We start from the raw sequence: 21,798 nt of genomic DNA, 5'->3' as shown, positions 1-21,798 counted from the left end.
ACGTCGGACTCGAAGGATCACAGCGTATATTTAATTAGCTAGAGTCTTTTTCGTTATCGGAATCAACAAGACAAATCGCTCCACAAGCTAAGATAGGCCATGCATCACCATCCACCGAATCAAGAAAGAGCTCTTGAATTCGTCAATCCTTCCTGTGTCCGAGTCGGGTGTGTTCGCCCGTGTTGAGTCAAATTAAACCGCTAAAACAGCCATATATTTTAGAGACTTATTAATTTTTTTTCGGGGGTATATTTTTTGAGGTATTTTTTAAAAATAATTTTTCCCAACATCGCAAATTTTCTTAACACTACTTTTTACGAAATAATTATAGATTCACATTTATCAATGATCCGAAGTAATTTCAATCATCATTATCTGGGATACTCGAGATTCTACTCTATGTGACGAAAATCTAATTTAACAAAACTGAAGTATTGCAAAGCTCATATAAAATACTTATTAGGAAGACATTAACGCGAATTAATTAATTCAGGTTTAAATAATTTAATTATTTATGGTAAATTCCCCGTGCAATTCATAATTTAGCATCCTTTTAAGTTATTCAACCTAGGTGAGAACTTCTTTCGCTTCATCATTGTCTTGGTCCTGTTCTTATGACAGAAGTATTCAAATTATTTTCAAAAGCCTGCTCTAAAAATCAGAATTGTTTGGAAATAAGCACAATGCATAATTTAGACATTAGTTATGTATACATTTTAAATGTACATGTTTTACAGGTATGTTGTTTCCCAAAATTATTATAATCTCATATCATATGGCTTTATGTTTACAAGTTAGACTAGACTATGGTAACTGTCTGAAGAGAAGGAAGCCCACGTGAAAGACTTTCTTTCTTTTTTCAGGTTCGTATTCAAGTGACACGTGCGGAAACCAACCGTGTAGCCAACGCATTAGCCTGAATCGAACTCTAATCAAACTCCCAGTATTCAACAAACTTCTCTTCCCGGCCACTGGCGGGCCTTGCATGAAACAAATAGTGTTTTTACACGTTGGAATGATTTGGGAAACGTTTGCTTGAACAAAATTCAAGACAAAATACAAAACAAATGCAAAGAATATTGCTCGATTATACATGTAAAAATACAGATAGACAGTAAGTAACTAATAATGTATTTGACTGATTTCATAATTCGAATCTTTAAAAGTGTTTTACTAGTAAAAACAAATGGTACTGTATGCCTTTACCAATTTACTTATGACACATAGTATGCGCATGTAAGGCATATCTTCTTGATATGGATAACTAAAACTGGGCTGCTGAATTATTGCATTTTTAAACTACTTCTATTTTAATTCAGCATGAATATTTTTACTCTGACGAGTCTCACCTCTATCTGTTTCTTTGTTTGTATATTGCTTCTAGTTGTCTACTGTAGACATTTCGGTCTAATTATTTTGAGATTCAATTAGAATCTGTTATTTAATTTAACGACATTTTGATTTAGGGTTCAGCCGTTTTAAAATAATTAAATAATTTGTTCCGATTTTAAAATTTCTGTTTATTACTTTTTCTCGGTAAAAATAGTAATACTCGTCAAATGAAATGCGAACTTATAATTTAATTTTTATTTAATCTTTAATCTACATCCAGCGCTATGCATAAAAAGTGCTTATTCCTTTTAATATAACAAAACTAATTTCAGATGTGATAAAAATAAATCGAATTGCAAACTGCTTAGCTGACATTTTTCACCTTACGGAATACTTCTCATTTAACTATGTAGTGACTCGAGTGACATTTTTCAGTTAACAAAATGTGACAAAAATTATTTTAAAACGGCTGAAACCTAAATCAATATGTCGTTGAATTAAATGTCAGATTCTAGTATAATCTCAAAATAATTTCACTGAAATGTCTACAGTAGACAACTAGAAACAATATACAAACAAAAAGAAAGAGACAGAGTGACATTTTTCAGTTAAAAAAATGTGAAACGTTGTTCGGACCAGATCGGGAAGCAGGGGACTTACACCTGGAGGAAACCAGTGTTTGACAATCAATAGATAATATATATCTATCTAAACTGATTTATTGGTCGCTTCCAGATATCATAATTCAATATGTGTTAAAAAATAACAAGTAACAGTTCAAAAGTTTTCAAATAAAATAATTGAAAAATTAAATGCTTACTAAAGCAAAAAATCTGATGTGCACACCACATGACTTCCTTATACGGCATATTAAATTATGCACACATTTTGCTGTACTTCATCTAAACTATCTCCTAGTGTTTTTCTAACTTAAATAACTGAACCTTTAAGGCAAGTTGGAAATGGTATTAAAAACTGCAGATTTTGAAATTAAATATCCCGTCCAATTTTTGTCGTACGGGAGTTAGACTTCTTATCATTTTATTTCTTTCGTAACGAGTGTAAATCTCTCCTAAGTATAGGAACTTGGAGACCGCATTAAAATTTAGATTTCGTTATTTGTCAAAAATTATTATTTTTTTTAATTTGACCAAAACATGAATATTGTCGTCATTTGAAATACTTCTGTAATCTGTAATTGAAAGTAAATGATTACGACCAACGATTGAGAAAATAAAAGCTGGAAAGGCTTTTAAGTTGGGTAAGGGGTGAGTACATATATATAAGGGAAGAGAGTTAATTCCCTTTGAAAAGACGGCTCTCTTGCTGGTGTGGTGTAGTGGCCGAAACAGCTACTCAAATCCTGGGTTGTGACACTGGGTTGAAATGAACTTCACGAGAGGAATGATCGTTCTAGGAGGCCAACATACCCATAGCTCCAAACAGGAAAGTTGTCCCCTTTTTTCTCTCTCTGTAGAATGGTGTTTGAGACACCAGGGTGCCTGATCCAAGGCTCTACCACTTGTAGAACAGTTTGATCATTTCGAAAGGTAGTATACAATAACCGAAAGATAAATCGAATAGGGTTTTTTTTTATAATTTTGTTAAGGTCAGATAAGAATATTGTTAACGTATTTAATATCAATGGAGTTGTTGTCTAAATTAGTGAGAGCAGAAAAATCGAGAAACTGGTGACTGTGACAAGAATGAGGTAGTGCAAACATAGGCAAATTGAATCCATTAAGAATTATCAAGTACACAACATCAAATATTAAGACATGAACTTGAAATAATTATATTCATATATCTATAACATACACAAAAGTGAGAACGCAGACAGAAAATTTGAAGTATAACAGATAAGAGGAATGAAAATAAATACATAAATAAACACATATGTCAAATTATTAGAGTTACATATTACATGATCCATACATTTAGTTGGGCCATAGGCATATCCATATTTTCCAAACTGTTATCGTCATAATCACATATTTTAATACTGGGATTATCAATATTTTGCTGCCTTTCATTAATTTTTTTGGCTAAGTTATAATAATTGAGTGCGCAGTAACTCAATGCCTAACTCTTCATGTATTTTATTATTCCTTACATACCATTCAGCATTTACAATTTGTCGTAGAACAGTATTCTGGCAGACTTGCAATCTTTTCCTATGAGTTTTCTTGGTATATGCCCAAACTGGACTTGCATAACACAAAAGTGGACGTAGAATGGACTTGTAAATGAGTAACTTGTTGTCAATAGATAATATACTGTTTTGAGCAATTAAGGAGTATAGTTTGGCTTTACGAACTCGAAACTTCTGGATAATAGATGTAATGTGCGGGGACCATGTAAGTGACTTATTGAGGATCACCCCAAGATAAGGGACTTGCTTGGCCCAGGGAATATCAGTGCCATAGAACTTCAGGTTTTTCTTGAAGTTAGTCTTGTTCGTAAACATAATAGCTGTTGTTTTTTCCACGTTCACGAGGATCTTTCACCTGGAGAGCCAAGTCTCTAGCGTGTGTATGTAATTTTGCAGTCGTTGTATAACTGGACCTGGAAATGCACTTAATGAGAGGACCGCTGTGTCGTCTGCATACATAGGTAATGCTGTGTCGTGTGTGGAAGGTTCGTTCACATAAATATTAAAAAGTGTAGGTCCGAGCAAAGATCCTTGCGGGACGCCAGCCATGATGACATGGCTTGTGGAATTTGTGCCAAAGACGTGAACAACAAAGTGTCTACTTGTTAGGTAGGAATTAATAATGTTTATGATGTAGCCCGAGAAGCCCAGGAATTTGTAAGTGTATTTTGTAATGTGTAATTTGTAAGTGAGGCCATCCAGCACAAGGAGGTTAGAATAGAAGGAGGGAGGGTTCGCAGTTTCCTGCACTATCGGGGAATAAAACTCCACGGAACTTCAAAGCGGCGTCCATGTTTGTAATTTCAAAACATTGCATTACAGCAGTGAAACGTACGTGCTCCATGCATGCATTTTCCAGTAAAAATATGTTAAACTTATAATGAAATGCTTCGCTATTGTGAATTTTTTGTTTTAAAGTTATACAGATGATATTCGTAATTTACTACGTACAGAAAATCATTAAGAAATAGTTCGAAATCTAAATGCATGTGCATAACATTAAAGCCTTTAAAAATGATGTTTCTGCATATTTCAAGAATTTGTTTAGGTTTTATTAACAACCTGTTGGGTGTACTTTCCAATATTTCTTTTAAGAAGTGATATTTCTGATTTATTCACAATATTATCATAATTTATTAAAGAATCATTTCATATACAAAATTTAAGAGATAGGAAAGAAAGTTATTTATATTCCTTATTCTTACTTGCGCTTACAAATAAATCTTTGTGCGAATATGCATTTGTAACTTTTAAAGCCGGAAATACACATGTCTGTGATAATATCGTCATGCGATGATGTGTAGATGCTTTATTTTTAACCACAGTATTTTTTAAGACTGTTTTTTTATACCGCGATGTTTTTTTCTTGCTCTCATTTCTCCCACGATGTTTTGTACAACGATGTTTTCGGCTTGCGTTGTTTTCAAACCGACGTTTCCTTCCGCGGGATGTGTTCAGCTGACACCATGTCTATACCGTCCGAGCGGTACAAGTTTCCTTAATTTTTACTTGCGTTTAAAGAGTGTAATTATTTTTAATCTTTGATCTGAAAAGCGTTATCATGCACAAAGGAGACTAAAGGATAAATGGAAAAATTGATGACTGGATTACTGGTCACCCTTGTCCGCTTTAAAATTCATGCAATTCGTTGATAAAGTTTTGATTTATTGCTTTGATCATGGCAAGGCATCATAGCTATCTGTCTACATAAGTGAAGGAATGTCTTCTTTGAGGACTTTCTAAACGACACCGGTTTGTATTCAAGTGATACACGGAGAAAACCGCGAAAGCGGCGGCCAGCCGGCTGATAAAGTAGTTTAGGTGTATTATTGATAGTACTATACTATTCATTAAATAATTTACTGTTTGTGTTATTGCAGAAACACTTTTCTGTCTTAAAATTGTGTGTGTGTGTGTGTTTTTTAGTTCAAAGGGGCTTTGTCCCTGAAGGACTATTATTTTCGTTTTGCGATTTTGCGTCGGAACCCTATAAACGGCGTATCACTTTTCAAATCGTTGCCACCAAATACCATCGCCCTGTATTATATGTAAAGAAATTAAATAATGAAGAATCTGCATAAATGTATGTATGTTTCTCGCATTATGATAAAACAGATCCATCTAATTCCGAATGACGTAATCCTACTGCGAATATGGTCATCTGAAAGCCCAAATTTGAAATTTGTTTCATTAGCGATTTCATATTTTGTAAAACTTTAACGAATTTTTGATTAACAAACTCAACGATTTAAAAGCGAGCAATGGAAACACTCTACGGAAAAAAAAAAAAAAAAAAAAAAAAGAGAGAGAGAGAGAGAGAGAAAGAAAGAAAACACCTTTTTATCTCCAGCGCGCGGAACTGTGTGTATATGCTCATTTTAAAATTATTTTGCGACATTGCTGTTGAACTGAATTTTATGGTTTAAGTGCAAAGAACATGATATTTAATAAATAAAGGTAACACACAAAACGTTAAAAAAACGCCCCTTTGGACGTAATTTTAAAATTTGAAACCCTTCAGATATTTAGTCCAAAGGGCTCTGTCCCTGAAGGACTATAGTTTTCGTTTTGCGATTTTGCGTTGTTTCACTATAATGTCCGTTTCACTTTTCAAACTGTTGCCACTAAATGTTAGAGTCCTGCATTATGTTTGAAGAAATTAAATGATGAAAAATCTGCATAAATGTATGTATATTTCTCGCATTGTGATAAAACAACGGTACATAGAGCCGTCGAATTTTGAATGACGTAATTATCCTACGAATATGGGCATGTGGAAGCCCAAATTTGAAATTTGGAATTTGTTTTATTATCGATTTCACATTTTGTAAAACATTTAACGATTTTTGATTAACAAACTCAAGGATTTCAAAGCGAGCAGTGGCAACGTTGTACAGGAAAAGCATTTTTATCTCCAGCGCTCGAGTCTCTGTATCGGAAATTCTAAAGGATATGCTCATTTTAAAACTATTTTCCGATATTGCTGTTGAACTGAATTTTATGGTTTAAGTGCGAAGAACGTGATATTTAATAAATAAATGTGACACACAAAATGTTTAAAAAACGCCTTTTGGACGTAATTTAAAATCTGAAATCTTTCAGATTTTTTTTAAATTTTATTACTTTGTCTTATTTTTATTTTTTTTCAATGTAAAAAACGATTCATTCTGTTTACGGTATTATTCAGCATTACGCGGTTTGTATTCTCTGTTTTGAGAGAGCGTAATGCAGACCCACATGTTCGGCGTTTCCCGCTTTCGAAAACCGATACGACTTCTAATGTTATAGCTGTTTTGCTTATATTATTTATGTGTTCACAAATTTTTTTCTCCAGTAACTGAAATAAGTTTTTAAATGCAAAATTTTTTAACCTAAATATTTATTGATTGTTATTATTCGAAACCTCAAGTACGCTGAATGCTCTGAATTGCGAATAAAATGTAAATTTGCTGGCAATACACAGTTACGGAGAGAAAGAAAAGGTATACTTTCGTCAATGTACCAACAATAAAATTTAACAGCAGTTAACGTTGACTTCAAAATTTATTATAATGTTGGAACAACTAGCTGCATAGACATAGAGATAAAATTTCATCCGCTCAGCTTGTAGCAACTCAGATTATGAAGGCCCAACCTACATTTCGAAATGATTCTTTATGAATAATATTCGTAGAATAAGTGATGTTTAATGAAACTCTCTTTTCTGATATTTCTGCCTTTAAATTCATAAACTTCTGCTCTTGCGTTCAAAAGGTTTAAGGAAAGTGATTTAAGCAGCTGTTTTTGAAAGGTTAAAAAAGATATTACCTAGTGATCTTTGAATAATACCAACTGGAGCAAACGCAATTGCTTCAGCTGTCATAACATTTCTGAAAGCATCGGTAGATACATTCTTTAGACAACGGTCATAGACTGTCCGTCGCAAGCACTTTGGATAGCTTAAACTGTCTGAAAACTTTGTAGAACTATCCCGATTACAGAAACAGTGGGGTCAGAGGGGGAGATATAAAGTGATTTAGCATGATATGGGGTCAGTTTCTGAGGAAAGAAATCCAATTTTTTCCGCGCTCAAAATGAAACATCGTGGCAAATAGTCGAACAATATTTTAACTCCGTTAGCACTCCAACAAGAACTTCGTTATCCGGGTGATATCGTTTTATATGCTTCTTCTATATACTAAAGTATGATAACATTTTCTGACAACCAGATTCATGTATTTTAAGTGTTACACACGTGACATGGCTTATCCACGACCATTTCGAACACAGGGATATATTTACATTTACATTCAACATAAGCATACATTATAACAATATTGCTATTTCTCTGTTCTATTATATAAATAAGAATGCATTACATACTTGATTTTATGTTCTTTCCGTAGGAAAACTTGAAAAGCAAAGTGTTGTAAATTTAAACATTCAAAGCATATAAAAATCGTAAGAAAAAGCGCTACTTTTTAAAACGTTCACAAACTTCATGCGAATAAAATTCCTTATTAATTGATTTTAACAGTTTGAGGGAATAAGTATACATTTAAGTTAGGATAGATTAATCATTGTGGCAAAAACTCGAGAGAATCTTCCTTAGAAGGGTGTCTTTATATACCGTTCTTACTTTCGTTGCGACTAATTGCAAATTTCAAAACACTGCATGAGAATAACCTATTTCTAGAAATTCATTGCGACTCCAGAGTAAAAAATCAAGATGTTTTGATTTCCCTTTTATGAATATATTATACTTCATTTAAAGCGTAGACAGCTTAATTCACTGTGCTATTTTTAAGTCTAAAATATACTATACGAGATTTTATTAAATTTATCAAAGTATACACCACCTACAAAAAATATTTCATTTTCAGTTTATCTTTATTAGACATCCGAGAAAGGATCTTATTTTAGCATTAGTCAATTTGAGAAATCTTCAGGCGTCTGAAGTCTTGTGCACTGGTCAGACACCGCAAAAGAGTGATTTATAAGGTTATTTTTTTAACTTGAGTCGTAAATAAATACGGGTTTATACACTCAGGAAGTCATATATTTTCATCAAACATTCATCACCTCGATTTGCCAAAAAAAGGATTCTTCCTCAATTATCGTTCGACGGGGACTAGAGGTCTCTTCTTTAAGAGGGTGTCAACATAAATGTCTGTATTGGCGTCGTTCGCGATTCGGCCAGCGCACTGGAACCACTTCCACTAATTAACTCATGCCTCCATAGGGCGTGTGAGATATTTATGGAATGTGACGAGAATTAACTTTTCTCCATCCTCAGAAAGCACGCCGTTCATTATGAACTTCGTAGACGCCTGATTGGTGATTAAATTGTCTGTCATTAATAGGAAAATAAGTCTGTGGAATGACGTAGCAGGAAACGCAAGTAATTGGCTGTCAGCGCTTATATTAATTTGAGAAGATATTCAAATTTTAAAACCGTCCATGTTTAATTAAATGTTTTATATCAGCTGAAGGTTAAGCTCACTTTTAATTAGAGGCACTCAAAGGCTAACGAAAATATCTGTATTTAACTTTTATGCGATAGTTTAAATAATTATCGATATTCTAAGCATTGCATGACACAGCAGTTTACAAACATAGGAGATTTTTGCTCTTAGAGGTCGAATAAATTAGCAGTTCACAACTCCAGTATGCATAAATAAGGGACGTAAATTAAAACAAGCAGTTTAGAATTAGAAATGCAGTCACAGTTTGCACCTCTGAAATTAATGTGTTCGGATGTATGCAAATGCTTCAAAATCAATACTAGGGAGAGGTCTCATACATTTAGTAAATTCATTAACTTCCATCCACTTTGGGGGGAAGGAAAGTTTTAAATTAAGGAACTTATCCACTAAAAATTGCATAATTACTAGCACTGTGAGTTTCTTCAAACTTCCATGTGTTAAAATTTCTTTTATATTAAATGCACATTCCCGGTTTATAAATTGTTCATGTTTCGTTTGCATATTTTGATTAAGCTCTTAAATAACGTTTATAATATTTATAAAATATAACGGGCAGTGTGTTTATATACTTGTCATCAGTAAATGTTGATGACAGGTTAAAAAAGGATTAACGTTTCCATTTTCATGCAATTATAAAAGATTAGAAAATTGCTATTAAAACACTCTAGGTTTTAGTTCAAGATTCTTTACCGTTGTCTTATAAGAAAGATTAATCCTTAGACCATAATTATTGAATTAATTACCTAACAGATATTACTGTGACATATAGTAGATTTCCAATACCAGGGATAACGTCCATAGTTTACTCCAAACCACTATTAATCCGATAATCTCCCATCTCACCGAATCACCTGACTTTTCGCTCAGTAGTATTTTAAGTGCCCTCCATGCCACACAAGAACTGTACCCTTACAAATATGTGTGCCTCCTTCGGGACTTGAATCCGATCCCGATGATACAGGCATAGTTAAAAAAAGATCAAATCAGAAATCCAGCTGTAATTAGCGAACCTAATTGAATTAAAGTTGTCAGAAATGCAAGAACATTAGCGACCAAGCGGGTTCGACGTGAGTTAAAATTCCGACGAAACGGGTGGGTGTATGAGGAGTTTCCATCATTTTCCCTTGTATAATGGGAATATGAGCTACTTTCGCTTAAAAAAGTCTTTTGTTTAAATTATTTATTTATTTATTGTGATCGCCAGACTTTCGGAGTTCTTTCTCCCAACAATAAAAAATGCAGAAAGGATCACCTTATATAAAACTTTCTTACATAAAAATGCATAAAATTTAAAATATTTTATAAATTGGAAAACTAACTATTACGAATAAATAAATTTTTTTATTGTAAATTTCAAGTGCTTTTGTTATTTTCTTTCAATGTAGAAATGTGAACATTTTTATTCATCACTTTACGTTTATTCATCATTTTAGATTTTTCAATAATAAGAGAAATATGTAATCGAGCCGCTACTACATATAAAAACATACTTAGAGTTATTTCTCTCCAGTCAATCGCTATATATGACCTTTACAACTTGTATAGCCGAAGAATAGGTCATGTAGATAACTTGTAGGGTTTTATGTAAATTAAACCGATTACCAAATTATTTCACCTAACCTATCACTTCTATTTTTGTCGAATTCCACTAAGGTCCATGTTAAGGTATTTAAGCGCCCAGTTTTTGAGTTCAAGAGAGAGCCTTTGGCAGTATTCGCTGACATGTTATTCTTTCGTTACTCTTTGAGCTAATTATTAGCTTCGCTAGCCGCAGTTGCTACCTGAAATATGTAAAGTCAAGCCAAAGCTTATTTAGCTTATTTAGACATATTACTTTGCATTTAGTATTTTATTTAAATGGATATGTTGGTCTACGTTTTCTCGCAAATACTAGAGATTTTTCCTTTTATTTCCTTTTATCGTTATCAGATTTATGTAACAGCTAGTATACTATTTAATAAAAAGATTCTTTTAAAACCTCTATCTTAGTTTATAGTTACTCTGTTTAAAAGATATGACTGGACGATTCAAGGAGTCAGCAATTTAAGTAGTATATAATCTACATACCTTCGAATAAATTGCATTATCTCTTTACAAAAACATAAGCATCCAGAGCAAGTTAAGAAAGCATTCCTTAAATAATTCTACTCTTAAGCGGAGATAGCTTAACCTGGAAATACGAGCTTATTATATGTTTGCCTTTACATGCATGATTACTCGTATATTTGTTTTTCACATTGTCTTTCCATAAAAAGACCTCAGAATACAGACCAGATTTTAAAAATATTCCTTCAATAATTCTGTTTTTAAGCAAAAATATCTTAACCTGGAAATGAGAGCTTTTCATTTTTCCTTGCAGAAGTCTGTTCGTAGGTTTTTTTTGCATTATTATTTTTTTTTAAGTAGTGACCATGCCTTATACTTCGTGAAGCACATTCGTTTAGGGCTGACAAACTCATAAAGCAAAGAGTGATGAATAGTATAGGATGTATTAAAAAAAATAAACCTAAACTTAACTTGTAAACACGCCAATGGGATCAAAACTGATCCAGTAGGAAAGAATTTCCAATAAGCAAGTCAACACATTATCTAGTTCCTCTAACTATCAAGATATCTCTTATACTCATTTATCAGATGGTACAGATGTAAAATTTCAGGATCATTTCCTTATCTGTCTTTCTTGTGAATGATTTATTGGTGTGGGTGAAATTTTACCCCAAGTTTAAATTTTCTGTGTAAAATGTAATAAACTCATATTTTACTCAGAAAATTACAGTACCATACAATTTTTCAGAACATTCTTTACGCCGTAAAACAAATATATATGCTCAAATACATTTATTTCTGGGTAATAAATGTATTCCGAAAGAATCCATGTAAAAATCGCGGAAGAAAATAAAACGGATTTGATGCAAATGTACAAATTCGTAGATAATTATTAGTTATTTTCAAGTTTTATAATAAAATAAATTACACTGATACCTACAATCTTCATTTTCGTCTACTATTATTAAGTCACTATGCAATTTTTATAACATTTAATTTGAAGTAAATGTTAAATTCTAAAATTAGTGTACGAGTATCCTAATATTTCACAAACGCAGAAGCGTATGCTTAAGGTTTAAGCAAAGAGAATTCGGAATATGTTAATCTTATAATAACTTTAACCGTATCGATATGCCAACTAGTTTTGTCGCAATTTTTTATTATAGTGACCGTAACATATATTTAGTGAAAAGGTCTAAACAATCTAACTGATTAGTATCTAACTTTCCCGCTTTTAGGAATCTTTCTTGTTTGCCTTTTCATTTTTGCATATTTCTTACACTTTTCTACTTTTATATCTAAGAAATACGCAATATATTGTAAGTATTTTTTCTTATGTGTTTGTCCATTATATGGCAAATATGTGATCAATCACTAAGTATTCCTTCATTCAACAACGTTTTATTTTATCTTATTATGCAATATATTTCTTAAGAACATAAAAATACAACATGGCTTCTTTATAAAAATTTTATCTAAAATTTCGCTTTTCGTATTATAGGTGAAAAACCCCATATATGTGAAGTCTGCCGTCGTCCCTTTACCAGGAAAGAAGAACTTACTCGTCATAAGATGATCCATTCTGGTGAAAAACGTTTCACATGCATCGTATGCAACAAGAAATTTTATCGTAGAGACCATTTGAGAAAACACATGTCATCTATGCATTCTGACACCAAACTTCAGCCTAAAAAAGTGCGATATAATGAAACAGCTCCTTAATTAAATAGTTTGAGATAAAATCTTCAAAATATCATCAACGATACAGAGTTGCTGCATCACGTTTTTGCAAAAATAATTTGCTCCTCCAAAATCACTGAAGATCATAAAGTACATGAATTTTAACAATTAGAGGAATTCAACCGTTTTCGCTTTTATTCCAAATAAAAAGTGTCGATGCGTAAGAAGAGGCAACCAAGTGGTGTCTTTTCCTTAGAAGCAGATAATTCTGCTTCAGAACACCAAACAGCTATTGAAGTCTATTATTGTTAAAGCTGACATGCAGCTTTTGTAATTGTTGCATACAATACATTCAGAGTATGATACATTTTGCTTAATTTCATACATGAATTACTTATTTTCAGAACTTATATATCATATGAAATTTTAAAGATGTAGTTTATTTAATATTGCTACTGGAATGTAATACAAGAATTACATCCGAATTCCATGTATTTTATTCACTGTGAAACTATTTTTAAATATGCTCTTCGATCCAAGCATCATTATTTCAACTATTGTATTCGTTTTGCTTCCGTAGAGGACGTCTTTCCAAAAAACAGAAAAATAGTCAGTTTGGCATTCGTAATGAACTAAAACCAAGTTACTTCTCCATTTGCAGAACAAATAAAGTTATTTTTGGCTTCCTTAACGTGCCTTCTTATGAAGCGTGACGTACAGGCCTGTGCTTTAAATAGATTGTTGCGAGAAAAATGCGATTATCTATAATTAAGAATCGTTAAATCTCTAGAAGTTTCATGCTCAATATGCCTGTTTCTGAACGAAAGAAAAGCGAAATGGGGGAAGGATACTTTCCTCAACGAGAATCTTTTAATGAATCAATAAGGAAAAAAATTCGTAAATGGACTGGTGCCTTAATGGTTATATTATACAAAACACTAAAATCGGAAAAGGGTTTAAAGAAATAAAGAATAAGAAACAACATCCATGTTAATAAAAGCTATTATTACTGCAACTGTGACATTTTAATGTATGAAAGACTGAATTCCAAATAAAGGTCGAAAATTATTACAGTATATTGGCAATCAGTAAAGTCAATAGTTTAAATCAGTAGCGGCTGAATTCTATAGAACTGATGGCCAATTTAAGATGTGCGCTGGCATCGCCGCCAACATATTGTATTTTGTTTCGAACAAATCCTCGAATAATAAATACTAGTTATTTAAAATAGTACTTCTATGTGCCACTGTAAAGAGTTTTACTGCTAGGCCGCACCATAAGTAAAAACTTCATGCATAAGATATTTTAGATGCTATTTTGAAGATATTTTTCTGTAAAATGTTTATGTTTTAAAATTTTAATTGTATACAAGGTAGTGGGGAAAACTATGCATTAAATTTTAATGTACCATTACAAATTCATGAAAATTAAAGCGTCTTGTAAATTAGTGATAACATGCAACATGTTCGCAAAGTCAATTCTCATCTGCACTCTTTCAAAAATCTGTACTCATTCAACACATCTATACACTGTAAATTATCAGAAAAGCGCATGAAAATATACATACAACAGGATATCCGTGGTCCATAACAATAGTAAAAGAAATTTTGTTAATCCTGTTGTGAACCGCATGTAGCCCGTGGGCCACCATTTGGCCCCCAGTTATTTAAATGCCTTAAAAAGATTTTCACTATACAGCGTATTTGAATCCAGTAAGATTATATTATATACAGGTATATTCTTGGAAACGAAGACTTAATATCCTAATTAGGCCAGTGTCCAGATTTGAAATTATAAGCTACATCTGAAGCACCTATGTTTATTTTTGCAGATGTATATGATGATATATGATGTGAAAAGAGATATTTTAAAAGCACGGAGGAGCATGATTATGTAAAACGTTTTAGCACTCTTTTTCATCTAGGAAATACTGTTCGTCACTTCTAATAATTAACAATTTTAAAGAATTAAAAATTTGCCTTTATTTTTCATTGTTCGAAGCATTTATTGCAAATTAATTATTAGTTCCAGCGCAAACCATCAATTTAAGCCTTAGAACCTAAACAATTAATTTGCATGGTAAAAAAATTTCATTTAACTCTAGAACTGATTTGTGGAAATTCAGAAAGATTCTCTGAGCAGCATTATGATCTCTGATTTATTTATCAGCTAGAGCTAAACTGTAAATTAATAAATATAACAAAATATGAATCCATCTGTGTAACATAAATCTCTAATATACATGACACTGTAGCAAACTGTCGCAAAAAAATGACACTTTGAAATGTTACATTAAAATATTATTAAAAAATGATCATATTTGGGTTTCTAAACATTTTACAGTCATTGGTTATGTATTGAAAAAATAAATTAGTGTTTGAGAAACGTGTTAAACGTTCTAATGAAATGCGAGAAGTTGAAGTTTAACGCCATCTTGCGGACATCAGTAGCATTTGTACTGATAAATAAAATAATTTAAAAGGAATTATTTGGATAAAATACAACGCTAAAGAAAAAAAAAAAAGATGTAGAAGAAAAGAAAAACGGGGATGAAAGGAAAATAAAAGAAAATGAAAGAAACTCTTCTGTAAAATCAACATGTAAACAGCAACTGAATTTATACTTTATTTATTAATGAAGAAAAATAAGTAACTCTTAATTTAATAATTTTTTTAATGTTAACTGACCTAAAACCGTTGCAGTTTTCCCTAAAAGAGCTAAAGCGCTAAAAGGAAGTTACGATCATTGTATAATTGTCCATGGCAAAAACTGCTTGTTTCCGGGTTGCAAAATTTCTGTTTTCCACAGAGCTTTGAGTTCTAATTACATTAAAATAGTACTTTATATCACAAATTTGTTGTTAGCAGTAAACGAGGTGCGCAACTTTTTTTCTTTACTGAAAATTATTCTTAAGAGTCAACATTATCACTCACACTGAAATTGAAAGCTCCATTGCATTTTAAAATTTCTTTCGAAAAAAATAGAAACACCTATTTTTCTAATAAAAATCTTTCTAACATTTAAATCTCTGAATTTTTATTTTCTAAACATTCAAGATCTGTTGTGTAAATTCCAGAAGATTACCTAAAATTTGTGCAGGTAACATTTATGCTATTCTCTTTCGTCCTAATTTATTTCACAGCTGTAAAATAAGAGTTCAAGTGTTGCTTCTCTATATATGAATGAATAAATGCTTCTAACATTCTTCTCCGAAATGGCTAAAATATATTGCATTATATTAAAAATCTTCCATATATATATAGTATATGTATGTGTGTGTGTGTGTGTTTATGTATGAATATACACAAATATAGATATTTTCTGAGAAAAAATTTTGTGAACTTATTGAAATGAAAAAAAATTAAATATTTTAAAGAGGTTCTGCAAACTCTGACTAGTCTGTTAAAATGCCAATTAGAAGCATTCATGCGAAAACAGTTATGGTCAAAATATTATCAGCGTTTAACATACTTTGCAATTCTTCTATGATATAAAAGGCGGAACCAAAAATCTTTTAATTACGTCAAGGAAATTCTTAAAGTTTGTCATTCTTGGAGGGTGCTCGTAAGAGTCTGTTTTTAGAGATAACCTAAGATGGTCATTAATTAAGTTGAAGAAATTTTAATGTCAGATTAGTCAGGAATTCTTTATTTGTAAATATCTGCCAAAAACTTAATATTGTTCGAATACACAGAGCACATTTGCCTTAAGTTTAATAATCAAGAGTGTATATTTTATTTTGTGCATATCTACATTGCTATTAATTGCAGTATGTCCTATGAATGAAAGATTATATATTCGAAATGTTTACTCTTTGAAAGCTCGATTTTTGATACATGTATAGTCTGTGAATAAATTTTATTAAGGAAATAAAAATTCTTTTATTATTTTCATGAATCATTATCAAATTTTTAATCATTTCATAGAGTAAAATAAATATTACATTACAGGTAAAAGAACATTAATTCTACAGGATTCATAAAATCTGGCATGAAATTATGATACCACATGGCATGAAATTATGATACCACTTATTAGAAGTGAAACAAATTTTAGTTTAAATTATTAAGCTGAAATATAAATAAAGGTAAATGTTATTAAATTCAAATACTATTGCTGCAAAGTCTTTTTGAAATGTTCACTTATATGCAACAGTACTCAAACCGACTGATCTTGAAACAAAGTGGATTTTCGTGAAACAGTGTGCTTCAAAGGGAAAAAAATTGAAATAAAGAAATTGTGTAAAAGAAACTGACGTTCACTCACTGTTGCAAAGCAATAAGTACAAACCTTTCATCAAAATTTCGCCTTGCATGAAAACTGCATTGATTTCTTTATTCTGAAAAAGCATGCTAGGTTTATCTTTCTAAGCGCAGATTCTGGAAATCTCGTATTTATTTTGCATATTTAAAAGCTATGACGGCATTCACAAAATCAGTATATATTTTGGTATAAACTGAACTTCTTTATACCGTAACTTACGATATAGCTATGAAATATATATTTTCAAATTTACAAAACCTATATCCCTTAGTTAACGTGCATCTCCACAGTGTAGCAAGATATAATTATTCCACCCTAATAACATTACCTGCTCGCTAAATCTTTGCTCTTGCATTTATTAGGCATTGCCGTGAATTTATCCATATTATACTACATCCTATATTCTCTGTATTGTTCAATAAATTTCATTTTTTCCTTTAGAGGAGTTGATATTTATAGATGCACTCATGTATTGATTATTAAACATCAGAAAGAATATGCACTATTAAATTTTACTACATTAATAACAGCAAATAATACGAGCCAAATATTATAATTTATTATCAAATAAACTTGATCCAAAAATTAAATATCATAAAAGGATCATAAAGAAAACGGATCTGGAACAAAATTGTTTGTTTATTTGATATTGGAGAGAATACTGAACTTTCGAAATTAATTTATAATATTAGAATCTCATTTTAGAAAAGTATTTGCCATTATATTTTCAGATTAGGGCAAGGAAATAAACACTAAGCTGTTGAAATATAGCGGTTAATGAAATAATTGTTTTATTTCTACAGTGCAAAAGTTCAAGCATAACTTATGAGTTTATTTTTGTAATATGTAAAAAACTTAACTTGACAGTTAGATCGTACATTTAGTGTATAAAGTAGTTCAACTTAAAGCGAATGATTTTTTTAAACTAGAAAATGTTGCTTATCTGTATTGAATTACTGTATGTTTTACTGTTCGAATGTTATATATAAAGTACGTTTATACAAATGTAAAGCATTAATCACGTCGAATTACATTGAGCGTACATAGTATGCGCAGGCTGGAAATAGAGATTGTATAAACCTTCTGGGTTCATATTAGCCGTAAAAAAAAGCGGATTCATTCGTGTTTTCACATTTTTCCTAAGTGTAGCGTAAATATCAGGCTCTTAATTGCTTTATTTCCTCTGAATGACTAATGACTACATTTGTTAGATTTCGTCAAGAAATTCAAATACAATCTTCGGGATGAAACTCTATGAATTACACCTCAATTTCTTTTGTTTTAGGTGTTGCTTATGTTAGGAAAGAAGACAAGTGCGCTTGGAACTGGCAAAAAATTATTACCTCTTCCCCACTAGACACCTACGTATTATTCCTTCGACCTGAAAGTTGCCTATCATCGTACTATGAAAGTTGGCGAAGATCCTATCAAAGGTGTGCGAATCGTTTCTAGGGGATTTATTTATTTATTTAACAACCAGCATTAAACCCGTTTCGTTTTTGCTTTTCGTAAAAAGCCTTTCGTCGATTTCTACTATTTTGTTAGCCCCCCCCCGCCTCGATTTGGTCGAAATCCCTGTTTATAAGTTCTATTATAAGTTCTATTCCTCGAGAGTACAAATTTCCCATATTTAATTATTTCATTGTTGTCTTATTATTTACTGATTACAACTGACTTCACCGTATCTAGTAAACCACAGTTTTTTAAAGGTAGGATTTCATAACTTTTAAATTATTCCACTCTTGTTAACCTGCAGAAGACAGGGCCCCCATTTTAATATTTTTTTTTTTTCAAAATGGAAGAAAATAATGCAGCAATAACAGTTAATTCATATCCTTGTTTATAAAAATATAAGGTGCCTTATCGAGAATAAAGAGAAGAGAGAGAGGGGCCAAGCAAACGCGCAAATGTTATAAGTGTGTTATTATGTCCCACTTATCCGTAACTGGCGATAAATCGCGCTCACAGGCGACAGTTTCGGGATCGACGGGATAATACTTAAGTACCAATTATTATTTTTGATAAATTAACTTATATTCTTATTATTATTACTCTTTAAATTATCATAATACTTAAAATTGTATTACTCTATTAAATTATTATTTTTGGCCAGATGGGGGCTAAAAGTAATAATTTATTACAAACAGCAAAATGCTGCGGTATCGGTTAGTGTAAAACATAGATTTAGATGCATAATTTGTAATGGAATTAAAATGAAATCACTTATGGAGATCATCATGCATAAATGAATATTTCTGAGAGTGAATATAGTTCTTTAGAAAATAAAACCTCTAATTAAAATTCTACATTTGCGTTTTGAATTTAAGTAAGCCCAGGTTCTACGTAAAGCTCCGGGTCACTAAAACTTTTCATCTCAAGCATGGAGAGACGATGGTAAACCACCAATCAAATAAACAAATACGAATTTACCTTTAAAATATTTTTATTCATTTTCTAGATTAAATCAAACATTCAGATAGCTGGGATAACTGGCCAGGTCCATGCATGATTCTTTTAAAGGATAATAAGGCACATTTTAAGTTTTTAAGAGAAACATATTCATATTCTTAACACTGAAAATAGGTCTTTTTGAAATACTTCACTGGGCTAACTTATTTATCATTACAAGCCTAAACATTATAAATCATTATTTTTAGATACTATAGGCCTTTTTTTTCTGTAAACTTAAGTTTTTTATTAATTAAATTCAATTAATTACTTTCTCAAACTAAGGGGTGATGAACAATTTGAAAATAAGCAAAATAATACTGTGCAATTTACGACACAATTCATGAGACAAGCGCAAAAAAATACTGTGCATTTCTGCAATACCAAAACACTGGTGCACTAATACAAGTACATATAACGGTATAATACAATTATAATATTAGTACAATACTATGTTAAGCTCTTATATTGCAATACTAATACACTTTATAAATTTGTTCTACATATATTAATATTGTTAAACAAAATTTACATTGGAGATACAAGTTTGAAGAGAACTTGAAAAGGTGTCTTGTGAGCTGATATACTACTGTCTTGAAATATGTATATTATGCATTTTTCAAGTTTATGGCATTTCTTTCTTTCCAACCTGGCGGTTGGTCAACTCACGTTCACGGTTCTGGATCACTACTACCCTTAGCTGTTGAAAGCTGCTATCTAGTTATTTAGTCGAGTGGAGATTCCAAGAGCTATTTCAGAGCATTTCGAGATACGTCTGAGCGCGCATGTATTGCAGCAGATGTTATTTGCCCATACATGGTTGTTTTCAGCTGATGGAATGCGGAGCTAATAATCTCTTGTTTCTAAGCAATCAATCTCCAACCCCTCCACATATGCACTGCGCACTGTCCTGGAAATCGAAAAGAAAGAAGTAGCTCATGTATGGGCGATTCCATTCAGGAATTGTGTTATCTCAGAAGTCCTACTGCGTAATTTATCTTTGATCTTAATTACATACACGCCTGCCAGTGTCGTCGTTGTCCCGGGAACTTTGCCGTTGTTCCATTAAAAGGGCCCTAGTAGTCGCTTTTATGTGCGACTTCCGGCATAGAATGTACAGTAGCCGCGTACGTTCGTCCGTTCCCACTGGAGCTTTGGCCTGACACTTTCCGACAAGGACAGTAGCATTCTCTGGCTCTCCTGGACTATGGTGTTCCTATTTATCTAACTCCGTATAGACGCATGACGCTGAGTCAGAGTATATGGTTAATTCGTGACCAATTAGAATGCTGTTGTGAAATGCTACTTTAAGTGCTGCAAGCTCAGTCTTACTGTACTGACAAAATTCAGTTTTCGTGCCCAGGTAAATGCGCTGCTGGTGGCTTGTATCACAGAGAAACCACAGCCTGTGACTTGGTCCCCTTTCATCTACCAGGATATACCGCATATGACTCAGAGTTAATGAAGCTTGTAGTTTCGTATCAAGATAGAATTCTGCCGGGTGGCAGGGTACTGTTAGGCTACTGCGTTCAGAGTCAGTGCTGATGAATACTCTGTCCCATAGAGATGCGTTGGTGAGCAGTCTTAAGTATGTGGACAATGGCATTTTCCCTTTGTATGACGAGATGGAGGAGGGAAAGGCCAGCTAAGCCGTTTAATGTACTGGTAGGGAATGTTCTGCATCCCCGACAGATGCTCTGGAGAAAAGGTCGCAGTGCAGATCTGAGCTTCAAACTCATAGTTACTGTGATGTAAGAACACCACACAGGACCTCTGACAATTGTAACAGCGTGCAACCCTTTGATACACTCTAAACCCACTGGTGCTAAATCCCAGATGTATTCTGTTAAATTTCGTAAGCTGGTAGTATAACTTCAGCTGGATATCCGCTATTCAATGATATTTTCCCACAGCTATATACAAGGCGTTACTGGGCTGTATTTGATCTGCAGTAGCCAAGCGCACAATATCTAGCAAGGCCTGTCGAACAGCATCAACTGTTGCAGTGGTGGGACTACCCAAACAAGGTAATTGCAACTAGGAGTCCGAATCAAAACTATTTCCGATAATAAAGGTTTTTCATTAATTGCCAGGTGTTTTTTCTCTTTACACCCAATTAGAAGTTCTTTAGACTTGGTACGTCTGACCTCTCCAACTACAATGCCTAAAGTTCTTGTATTTATTTCTTAGGTTAATTATTCCCTAATCTGCTACGAAGAAGGCCCAGTGCTACTTCATTTCAGGAGCAGGACGTGGTCAGAGCTCAAAGTTCTTCTGAGCCATTCTCCTCTTACCTTTTACAAGTGTGAAAGAATTTTGCAGTCTTCTGCAGATTCCGGAACTTGTGCTGGTGATGTGTTTCGTGGTGGAATTATCGAAGACAGGGTACAATGGCTAGGATTTAATGCTTAA

General features: G+C 32.5%; 1 long non-coding RNA gene across 1 annotated transcript; it reads left to right on the top strand.

The window, feature by feature from the left end:
- Positions 1–605: 605 nt before the first annotated feature.
- Positions 606–17,378, top strand: LOC146993416 (uncharacterized). The gene is made up of 2 exons (XR_015038752.1): positions 606–1,114; positions 12,497–17,378. It is a non-coding gene; the product is annotated as an uncharacterized LOC146993416 (long non-coding RNA).
- Positions 17,379–21,798: the final 4,420 nt, after the last annotated feature.

This window comes from Stegodyphus dumicola, chromosome X1, assembly GCF_044657685.1.
Source record: "Stegodyphus dumicola isolate Sdum_Otavi_A_Nest chromosome X1, ASM4465768v1".
Classification (NCBI taxonomy): Eukaryota; Metazoa; Arthropoda; class Arachnida; order Araneae; family Eresidae; genus Stegodyphus; species Stegodyphus dumicola.
This window is presented reverse-complemented; position numbering and strand designations above follow the sequence as displayed.